This window comes from Pseudophryne corroboree, chromosome 4 (genome assembly GCF_028390025.1).
Source record: "Pseudophryne corroboree isolate aPseCor3 chromosome 4, aPseCor3.hap2, whole genome shotgun sequence".
Lineage (NCBI taxonomy): Eukaryota > Metazoa > Chordata > Amphibia > Anura > Myobatrachidae > Pseudophryne > Pseudophryne corroboree.
In genome coordinates this window covers 143,115,000-143,125,153 of record NC_086447.1, presented here as the reverse complement: position 1 = coordinate 143,125,153, position 10,154 = coordinate 143,115,000, and the positions used below count along the sequence as shown (strand labels likewise).

Genomic DNA, 10,154 nt, shown 5'->3' with positions numbered 1-10,154 from the left:
CAAGACTTACCGCGGCTGCGTTTGACGGCATGGCGGTTGAACACCGGATCCTAAAAGAAAAGGGTATTCCGGAGGAAGTCATTCCTACGCTTATTAAAGCTATAAAAGATGTAACCGTACAACATTATCACCGCATATGGCGAAAATATGTTGCGTGGTGTGAGGCCAGGAAGGCCCCAACGGAGGAATTCCAGCTAGGTCGATTTCTGCACTTCCTACAGTCAGGGGTGACTATGGGCCTAAAACTGGGTTCCATTAAGGTCCAGATTTCGGCTTTGTCGATTTTTCTTCCAAAAAGAACTGGCTTCACTGCCTGAAGTTCAGACATTTGTCAAGGGAGTGCTGCATATTCAGCCTCCTTTTGTGCCTCCAGTGGCACCTCAACGTGGTGTTGGGTTTCCTAAAGTCACATTGGTTTGAGCCACTCAAAACCGTGGATTTAAAATATCTCACGTGGAAAGTGGTCATGCTTTTGGCCTTGGCTTCGGCAAGGCGTGTGTCAGAATTGGCGGCTTTGTCATGTAAAAGCCCCTATTTGATTTTCCATATGGATAGGGCAGAATTGAGGACTCGGCCCCAGTTTCTTCCTAAGGTGGTATCAGCTTTTCACTTGAACCAACCTATCGTGGTGCCTGCGGCTACTAGGGACTTGGAGGACTCCAAGTTACTGGACGTAGTCAGGGCCTTGAAAATTTATGTTTCCAGGACGGCTGGAGTCATGAAGACTGACTCGCTATTTATCCTGTATGCACCAAACAAGATGGGTGCTCCTGCTTCAAAGCAGACTATTGCTCGCTGGATTTGTAGCACAATACAGCTTGCGCATTTTGTGGCTGGCCTGCCGCAGCCTAAATCTGTAAAAGCCCATTCCACGAGGAAAGTGGGCTCTTCTTGGGCGGCTGCCCGAGGGGTCTCGGCTTTACAACTTTGCCGAGCTGCTACTTGGTCAGGGGCAAACATGTTTGCAAAATTCTACAAATTTGATACCCTGGCTGAGGAGGACCTTGAGTTCTCTCATTCGGTGCTGCAGAGTCATCCGCACTCCCGCCCGTTTGGGAGCTTTGGTATAATCCCCATGGTCCTTACGGAGTCCCCAGCATCCACTAGGACGTCAGAGAAAATAAGATTTTACTCACCGGTAAATCTATTTCTCGTAGTCCGTAGTGGATGCTGGGCGCCCGTCCCAAGTGCGGACTGTCTGCAATACTTGTATATAGTTATTGTTAACTACAAGGGTTATTGTTGAGCTATCTTTTGAGAGGCTCTGTTGTGTTCATACTGTTAACTGGGTATATTATCACGAGTTATATGGTGTGATTGGTGTGGCTGGTATGAGTCTTACCCGGGATTCAAAATCCTTCCTTATTGTGTCAGCTCTTCCGGGCACAGTATCCTTACTGAAGTCTGGAGGAGGGTCATAGTGGGAGGAGCCAGTGCACACCAGGTAGTCCTAAATCTTTCTTAGCTGTGCCCAGTCTCCTGCGGAGCCGCTATTCCCCATGGTACTTACGGAGTCCCCAGCATCCACTACGGACTACGAGAAATAGATTTACCGGTGAGTAAAATCTTATTTTCTCCCCATGAAGTGTTCAATTAACCAACGTGGATACCCTGTGGGGTCACTCTCACAGGCTCTGTCTGTGTGGCGCATGAGAGCGTAGTGTCTGCTGGCTCAGTGACGTACAGTCCCCTTCCACGATGTTGGAGAGCATGCATGTGCCTGGCCCTGTGGATGGTGTCTTGTATATTCCTACACCTTCTCAGAGCTCTCAGGCTGTGACTGGGGAGACAAACCATGCAGGATACAGGCCCTTTCATGAATGTTTAAACTGGTACGGTACTACATCACCATTAAAAAAACAAAAGACTTTCTCTTACGTCCTAGAGGATGCTGGGGACTCCGTAAGGACCATGGGGTATAGACAGCTCCGCAGGAGACATGGGCACTGTAAAGCTTTAGAATGGGTGTGCACTGGCTCCTGCCTCTATGCCCCTCCTCCAGACCTCAGTTAGTTCCTGTGCCCAGTGGAGACTGGATGCACTGCAGGGGAGCTCTCCTCAGTTTCTCTGAAAAAGCTTTATTATTTTCAGGGAGCACTGCTGGCAACAGGCTCCCTGCTTCGTGGGACTGAGGGGAGAGAAGCAGACCTACTTAAGAGTTCAAGGGCACTGCTTCTTAGGCTACTGGACACCATTAACTCCAGAGGGAGTCGGAACACAGGTCTCACCCTGGGGTTTGTCCCAGAGCCGTGCCGCCGTCCTCCTCACAGAGCCGGAAGATAGAAGCCGGGTGAGTATAATAAGAAAGAAGACTTCAAAGGCGGCAGAAGACTTCAGATCTTCATGAGGTAACGCTGCGCTCCATTGCTCCCAGCTCACACACTGGCGCCACAGTAAGGGCGCAGGGGGGGGGGGGGCGCCCTGGGCAGCATTAATATACCTCACATAACACTGACTAAGTACATATATACACTATAAAGTATATATACACTGCTCAAAATAATAAAGGGAACTCTAAAATAACACATCCTAGATCTGAATGAATGAAATATTCTTATTAAATACTTTGTTCTTTACATTGTTTAATGTGCTGACCACACAATCACACAAAAATTATCAATGGAAATCAAATGTATTAACCCATGGAGGTCTGGATTTGGAGTCACACTCAAAATTAAAGTGGGAAAACACACTACAGGCTGATCCAACTTTGATGTAATGTCCTTAAAACAAGTCAAAATGAGGCTCAGTAGTGTGTGTCCTCCACGTGCCTGTATGACCTCCCTTCAACGCCTGGACATGCTCCTGATGAGGTGGCGGATGGTCTCCTGAGGGATCTCCTCCCAGATCTGGACTAAAGCATCCGCCAACTCCTGGACAGTCTGTGGTGCAACGTGGCGTTGGTGGATGGAGCGAGACATGATGTCCCAGATGTGCTCAATTGGATTCAGGTCTGGGGAACAGGCGGACCAGTCCATAGCATCAATGCCTTTGTCTTGCAGGAACTGCTGACACACTCCAGCCACATGAGGTCTAGCATTGTCTTGCATTAGGAGGAACCCAGGGCCAACAGCACCAGCATATGGTCTCACAAGAGGTCTGAGGATCTCATCTCGGTACCTAATGGCAGTCAGGCTACCTCTGGCGAGCACATGGAGAGCTGTGCGGCCCCCCAAAGAAATGCCACCCCACACCATTACTGACCCACTGCCAAACCGGTCATGATGGAGGATGTTGCAGGCAGCAGAACGTTCTCCTTGGCGTCTCCAGACTCTGTCACATGTGCTCAGTGAGAACCTGCTTTCATCTGTGAAGAGCACAGGGCGCCAGTGGCGAATTTGCCAATCTTGGTGTTCTCTGGCAAATGCCAAACGTCCTGCACGGTGTTTGGCTGTAAGCACAACCCCCACCTGTGGACGTCGGGCCCTCATACCACCCTCATGGAGTCTGTTTCTGATCGTTTGAGTAGACACATGCACATTTGTGGCTTGCTGGAGGTCATTTTGCAGGGCTCTGGCAGTGCTCCTCCTGTTCCTCCTTGCACAAAGGCAGAGGTAGCGGTCCTGCTGCTGGGTTGTTGCTCTCCTACGGCCTCCTCCACATCTCCTGATGTACTGGCCTGTCTCCTGGTAGCGCCTCCATGCTCTGGACACTACGCTGACAGACACAGCAAGCCTTCTTGCCACAGCTCGCATTGATGTGCCATCCTGGACGAGCTGCACTACCTGAGCCACTTGTGTGGGTTGTAGGGAGGTCATACAGGCACGTGGAGGCCACACACACTACTGAGCCTCATTTTAACTTGTTTTAAGGACATTACATCAAAGTTGGATCAGCCTGTAGTGTGTTTTTCCACTTTAATTTTGAGTGTGACTCCAAATCCAGACCTCCATGGGTTAATACATTTGATTTCCATTGATAATTTTTGTGTGATCTTGTTGTCGGCACATTCAACTATGTAAAGAACAAAGTATTTAATAATAATATTTCATTCATTCAGATCTAGGATGTGTTATTTTAGTGTTCCCTTTATTTTTTTTGAGCAGTGTATTTCCGAATCCCCCGCCAGTATAAAGATTTAGAGCGGGAACGAAGCCTGCCGTCGGGGGGCGGAGCTTGTTTCCTCCAGCACTAACCAGCACCATTTTTTCTCCTCATACAGAGAAGCGGTCCCCTGCTGTTAGTTAATACAGAGGGACAAAACGAGGGGTGGGCACATTTATTTGGCGCAAAATATGTGGTGTTTTACAATTGTAATAAAAAGCGCTGACAGACTGGGGTTTTTTCTCTCAGTAAACAGTGGCGCTGGCATACTCTGTCTCTCGTAAGGGCCTTATGGTGGGTCAGTCCCCATAATATTAGGTATCCCTGTGTGTGTGGGGATGTCAGTACGTCTGTGTCGACATGTCTGAGGTGGAAGGCTCATCTAGGGCGGAGGCAGAGCGGATGATTGTGGTGTCGGTGCTGCCGACACCTGATTGGATGAATATGTGGAATGTTTTAAATGCTACGGTTACTTTATCACGAAGTTTGGACAAAGCTGAGTCCAAGGATTAAAGCAGGAAGCCAATCCATAGCTTTTAGTATATCTGTAGCTTCAGCCATGCACAGCTGTGCGTGTCAGCTGTGCGTTCCAATACTCAAAGCATTCCTATCGCTAAGCGTTTTGAAAAGTAACCGTTAAAAAAACAGTTCCTGCATTGGCCTGGACTTAACCATCTTCCTTTTCTTCTCATCCTCAGGTATGTTCAAATCTCACCCTGTTATCTGCTATTGCAATCTAAACCTCAGCAAAACATCTATTCTAAAGTATGTTCAAATCTCACCCTGTTATCTGCTATTGCAATCTAAACCTCAGCAAAACATCTATTCTAAAGTATGTTCAAATCTCACCCTGTTATCTGCTATTGCAATCTAAACCTCAGCAAAACATCTATTCTAAAGTATGTTCAAATCTCACCCTGTTATCTGCTATAGCAATCTAAACCTCAGCAAAACATCTATTCTAAAGTATGTTCAAATCTCATGTTAGATAGTTTTGTGATTTCTGGTTTTGTTTGCAATTTAAAATACCTGTGTTTCAAAGTTTGGTCAGTGCCGCATATTTAATCAAGGCAGACTGGGCTGGTGTCTGCTTAGTCAAACACTGGGTAATTTAGCTCCTTTGATTAGTGAGACATTTGTCTCAGCTGTAGTTGTGTCAATTTACCATAGTATATCTGTAGCTTCAGCCACGCACAGCTGTGCGTTCCAATACTCAAAGCGTTCCTATCGCTAAGCGTTTTGAAAAGTAACAGTTAAAAAAACAGTTGAACAATCATTGAACAACATCAAGAAAGAAATCTAGAACATTATGTGGAATCATCAAACCTCTGAAATGAAATCACCAGGATTATGCCCACCAACCCTCTGGCAGAGAACATCAGTAGTACCTTACAGGCCTACCCGTCAAGGATGGACTACTCCACCCAGGGTAATTCTACGCAGTGCGCTGAAGATGGCTGCCGCACCTGGTACCCTATGAGGGTGGAATACACAGCCCATGGAAGTTATTACCCAAAATGCCTACACCAATCATGCATTATTCTTTCTGTATCTTTTTTTTTTTGATGTCTGTGTGGTTTATCTTTTGATGTGTAATACTTAAATCTTCTGTATTATGTGCATTGTTTGAGTTCTAGTTGGCGCCGCGGATGGCTGCCTCGGTGCTGCTCTGCCAAGCAGCCTTCGTTTTTAGTCTTACATGTATAATATGTCGAGTCTATTGTACAGTTGCAATGTGCAGTATGAACTTATATGTGTAATGTTTGTAATGTATGCTATGTTTCTCTGACGTCCTAGTGGATGCTGGGGACTCCGTAAGGACCATGGGGAATAGTTGGCTCCGCAGGAGACTGGGCACTCTAAAGAAAGATTCAGTACTATCTGGTGTGCACTGGCTCCTCCCTCTATCCCCCTCCTCCAGACCTCAGTTAGAATCTGTGCCCGGACAGAGCTGGGTGCTTTTAGTGAGCTCTCCTGAGCTTGCTAATAAGAAAGTATTACAGTTAGGTTTTTTATTTTCAGAGAGCTTCTGCTGGCAACAGACTCTCCTCTACGAGGGACTGAGGGGAGAGAAGCAAACCTACTAACTGTGGCTAGGTTGCGCTTCTTAGGCTACTGGACACCATTAGCTCCAGAGGGATCGAACACAGGACCTGACCTTGTCGTCCGGAGCCGCGCCGCCGTCCCCCTCGCAGAGCCAGAAGACAGAAGCCGGCAGAAGCGGAGAAGACATCGAAATCGCCGGCAGAAGACTCCTGTCTTCACATGAGGTAGCGCACTGCAGCTGTGCGCCATTGCGCCCACACTAACCCACACACTCCGGTCACTGTAGGGCGCGGGGGGGGGGGGGGGTGCCCTGGGCAGCAATTGTTACCTCCTGGCGAATGCTGCATACAGACAGTGGCACACTGTTATATGTATGAGCCCCCGCCATTTATTTTACAAGAAATCGCGGGACAGAAGCCTGCCGCTGAGGGGGCGGGGCCTTCTTCCTCAGCACTCACCAGCGCCATTTTCCTTCCACAGCTCCGCTGAGAGGAAGCTCCCCAGGCTCTCCCCTGCAGAATCACGGTAGAAGGGTAAAAAGAAAGGGGGGGGGGGGGGGGGCACATAAATTTAGGCGCATAAATCATAATACAGCAGCTACTGGGTAAACACTAAGTTACTGTGTAATCCCTGGGTTATATAGCGCTGGGGTGTGTGCTGGTAAACTCTCTCTCTGTCTCTCCAAAAGGCCTTGTGGGGGTCCTGTCCTCATTTAGAGCTTCCCCTGTGTGTGTGGTGTGTCGGTGCGCGTGTGTCGACATGTTTGACGAAGAGGGCTATGTGGAGGCAGAGCAAGTGCAGTTGACTGACGTGACGGTGCCGACACCTGATTGGATGGATATGTGGAAGGTGTTAAATGATAATGTAAACTCCTTACATAATAGGTTGGATAAAGCTGATACCTCGGACCAGTCAGGGTCTCAACCCATGCCTGATCCTACAGCGCAGAGGCCCTCAGGGTCTCAAAAGCGCCCACTATCCAAAATGGTTGACACAGATGTCGACACGGATTCTGACTCCAGTGTCGACGACGATGATGCAAAAATGACAAAAGCTATACGTTACATGATTATAGCGATGAAGGATATTTTACACATATCAGAGGTAAACCCTGTCCCTGACAAGAGGGTTTATATGTATGGGGAGAAAAAGCAAGAGGTGACTTTTCCCCCTTCACATGAGTTAAATGAGTTATGTGAAAGAGCGTAGGATTCCCCAGATAAGAAAGTCCTGATTTCCAAAAGGTTACTTACGGCATACCCTTTCCCGCCAGAGGACAGGGTGCGCTGGGAATCCTCCCCTAGGGTAGATAAAGCTCTGACACGCTTATCTAAGAAGGTGGCCCTGCCGTCGCAGGATACGGCCACCCTAAAGGATCCTGCAGATAGAAAGCAGGAAAGTATCCTGAAATCTGTTTATACACATTCAGGGACTCTACTGAGGCCGGCAATTGCGTCGGCGTGAATGTGTAGTGCTGTAGCAGCGTGGACAGATAATCTATCTGAGGAAATGGATACCTTAGACAGGGATACCATTATGCTGACCCTGGGGCATATAAAAGACCACCGTCCTATATATGAGGGATGCCCAGAGGGACATTTGCCTACTGGGCTCTAGAATTAATGCAATGTCAATTTCTGCCAGGAGGGTCCTGTGGACTCTGCAGTGGACAGGTGATGCCGACTCCAAAAGGTGTTACCTTACAAGGGTGAGGAATTGTTTGGGGACGGTCTCTCGGACCTGGTTTCCACAGCTACTGCTGGGAAGTCAAACTTTTTGCCATATATTCCCTCACAACCGAAGAAAGCACCGTATTACCAAATGCAGTCCTTTCGCACACAAAGAAGCAAGAAGGTCAGAGGTGCTTCCTTGCTAGAGGCAGGGGCAGAGGAAAAAAGCTGCACCTTACAGCTAGTTCCCAGGAACAGAAGTCCTCCCCGGCTTCCACTAAATCCACCGCATGACGCTGGGGCTCCACGGGTGGAGCCAGGAGCGGTGGGGGCGCGTCTCCGATATTTCAGCCACCAGTGGGTTCGCTCACAGGTGGATCCCTGGGCTATACAGATTGTGTCTCAGGGATACAAGCTGGAATTCGAGGTGATGCCCCCTCAACGTTACCTAAAATCGGCCCTGCCAGCTTCCCCCATAGAAAGGGAAGTAGTGGTAGCGGCAATTCACAAGCTATTTCTCCAGCAGGTGGTGGTAAAGGTTCCCCTTCCTCAACAGGGGAAGGGATACTATTCCACAATGTTTGTGGTACCGAAACCGGACGGTTCGGTCAGACCTATATTAAATTTAAACTCCCTGAACATTTTTCTGAAAAGATTCAAGTTCAAAATGGAATCGCTCAGAGCGGTCATTGCAAGCCTGGAAGAGGGGGATTTTATGGTGTCTCTGGACATCAAGGATGCTTACTTGCATGTCCCCATTTATCTGCCTCATCAGGAGTACCTCAGATTTGTGGTACAGGACTGTCATTACCAATTCCAGACGTTGCCGTTTGGTCTATCCACAGCACCGAGAATATTTACCAAGGTAATGGCAGAAATGATGGTGATCCTGAGAAAGCAAGGAGTCACAGTTATCCCATACTTGGACGATCTCCTCATAAAGGCGAGGTCGAGGGAGCAGTTGCAGATCAGCGTAGCGCACTCACAGGAAGTGTTGCAACAGCATGGCTGGATTCTGAATATCCCAAAGTCGCAGCTGATTCCTACGACGCGTCTGCCCTTTCTGGGCATGATTCTGGACACAGACCAGAAGTAGGTGTTTCTCCCGACGGAGAAGGCTCAAGAGCTTGTGACTCTAGTCAGAGACCTCTTAAAACCGAAACAGGTGACGGTGCATCACTGCACGCGAGTCCTGGGAAAGATGGTGGCATCGTACAAAGCCATTCCCTTCGGCAGGTTCCATGCGAGGATCTTTCAATGGGATCTGTTGGACAAATGGTCCGGATCGCATCTTCAGATGCGTCGGCTGATCACCCTGTCCCCCAGGGCCAGGGTGTCTCTTCTGTGGTGGCTACAGAGTGCTCACCTTCTCGAGGGCCGCAGATTCGGCATTCAGGACTGGGTCCTGGTGACCACGGATGCGAGCCTCCGAGGGTGGGGGGCAGTCACTTAGGGAAGAAACTTCCAAGGGTTGTGGTCAAGTCAGGAAACTTGTCTGCACATAAATATCCTGGAACTAAGGGCCATATTCAATGCCCTGAGTCAAGCGGAGCTCCTGCTTCGCAACCAACCGGTGCTGATTCAGTCAGACAACATTACCGCGGTGGCTCATGTAAACCGCCAGGGCAGCACAAGAAGCAGAGTCGCGATGGCGGAGGCCACCAGGATTCTTCGGTGGGCGGAGAATCACGTACAAGCACTGTCAGCAGTGTTCATTCCGGGGGTGGACAACTGGGAAGCAGACTTCCTCAGCAGGCACGACCTTCACCCGGGAGAGTGGGGACTTCATCACGAAGTCTTCATTCAGATTACAAATCGATGGGAACTGCCACAGGTAGACATGATGGCGTCCCGTCTCAACAAAAAGCTGCAACGGTATTGCGCCAGGTCAAGAGACCCTCAGGCGATAGCTGTGGACGCCCTGGTAACACCGTGGGTGTTCCAGTCGGTCTATGTGTTCCCTCTTCCTCTCATACCCAAGGTACTGAGAATCGTAAGAAGAAGAGGAGTGAGCACAATACTCATTGTTCCGGATTGGCCAAGAAGACCTTGGTACCCGGAATTGCAAGGAATGCTCAAAGAGGACCCATGGCCTCTGCCTCTCAGACAGGACCTGTTGCAACAGGGGCCCTGCCTGTTCCAAGACTTACCGCGGCTGCGTTTGACGGCATGGCGGTTGAACGCCGGATCCTAGCGGAAAAAGGCATTCCGGAGGAAGTTATTCCTACGCTGATAAAGGCTAGGAAGGACGTGACAGCAAAGCATTATCACCGCATATGGCGAAAATATGTTGCTTGGTGTGAGGCCAGGAAGGCCCCTACAGAGGAATTCCAACTGGGCAGATTTCTGCACTTTCTACAGTCTGGAGTGACTATGGGCTTGAAGTTGGGATCC

The 10,154-nt window shown here is 49.1% G+C and overlaps 1 non-coding gene across 1 annotated transcript; it reads left to right on the top strand.

Annotated features, from left to right (window-relative positions):
* Positions 1–1,597: 1,597 nt before the first annotated feature.
* Positions 1,598–1,810, top strand: LOC134913606 (small nucleolar RNA SNORA73 family). Its single transcript, XR_010177310.1, has one exon. It is a non-coding gene; the product is annotated as a small nucleolar RNA SNORA73 family (small nucleolar RNA).
* Positions 1,811–10,154: the final 8,344 nt, after the last annotated feature.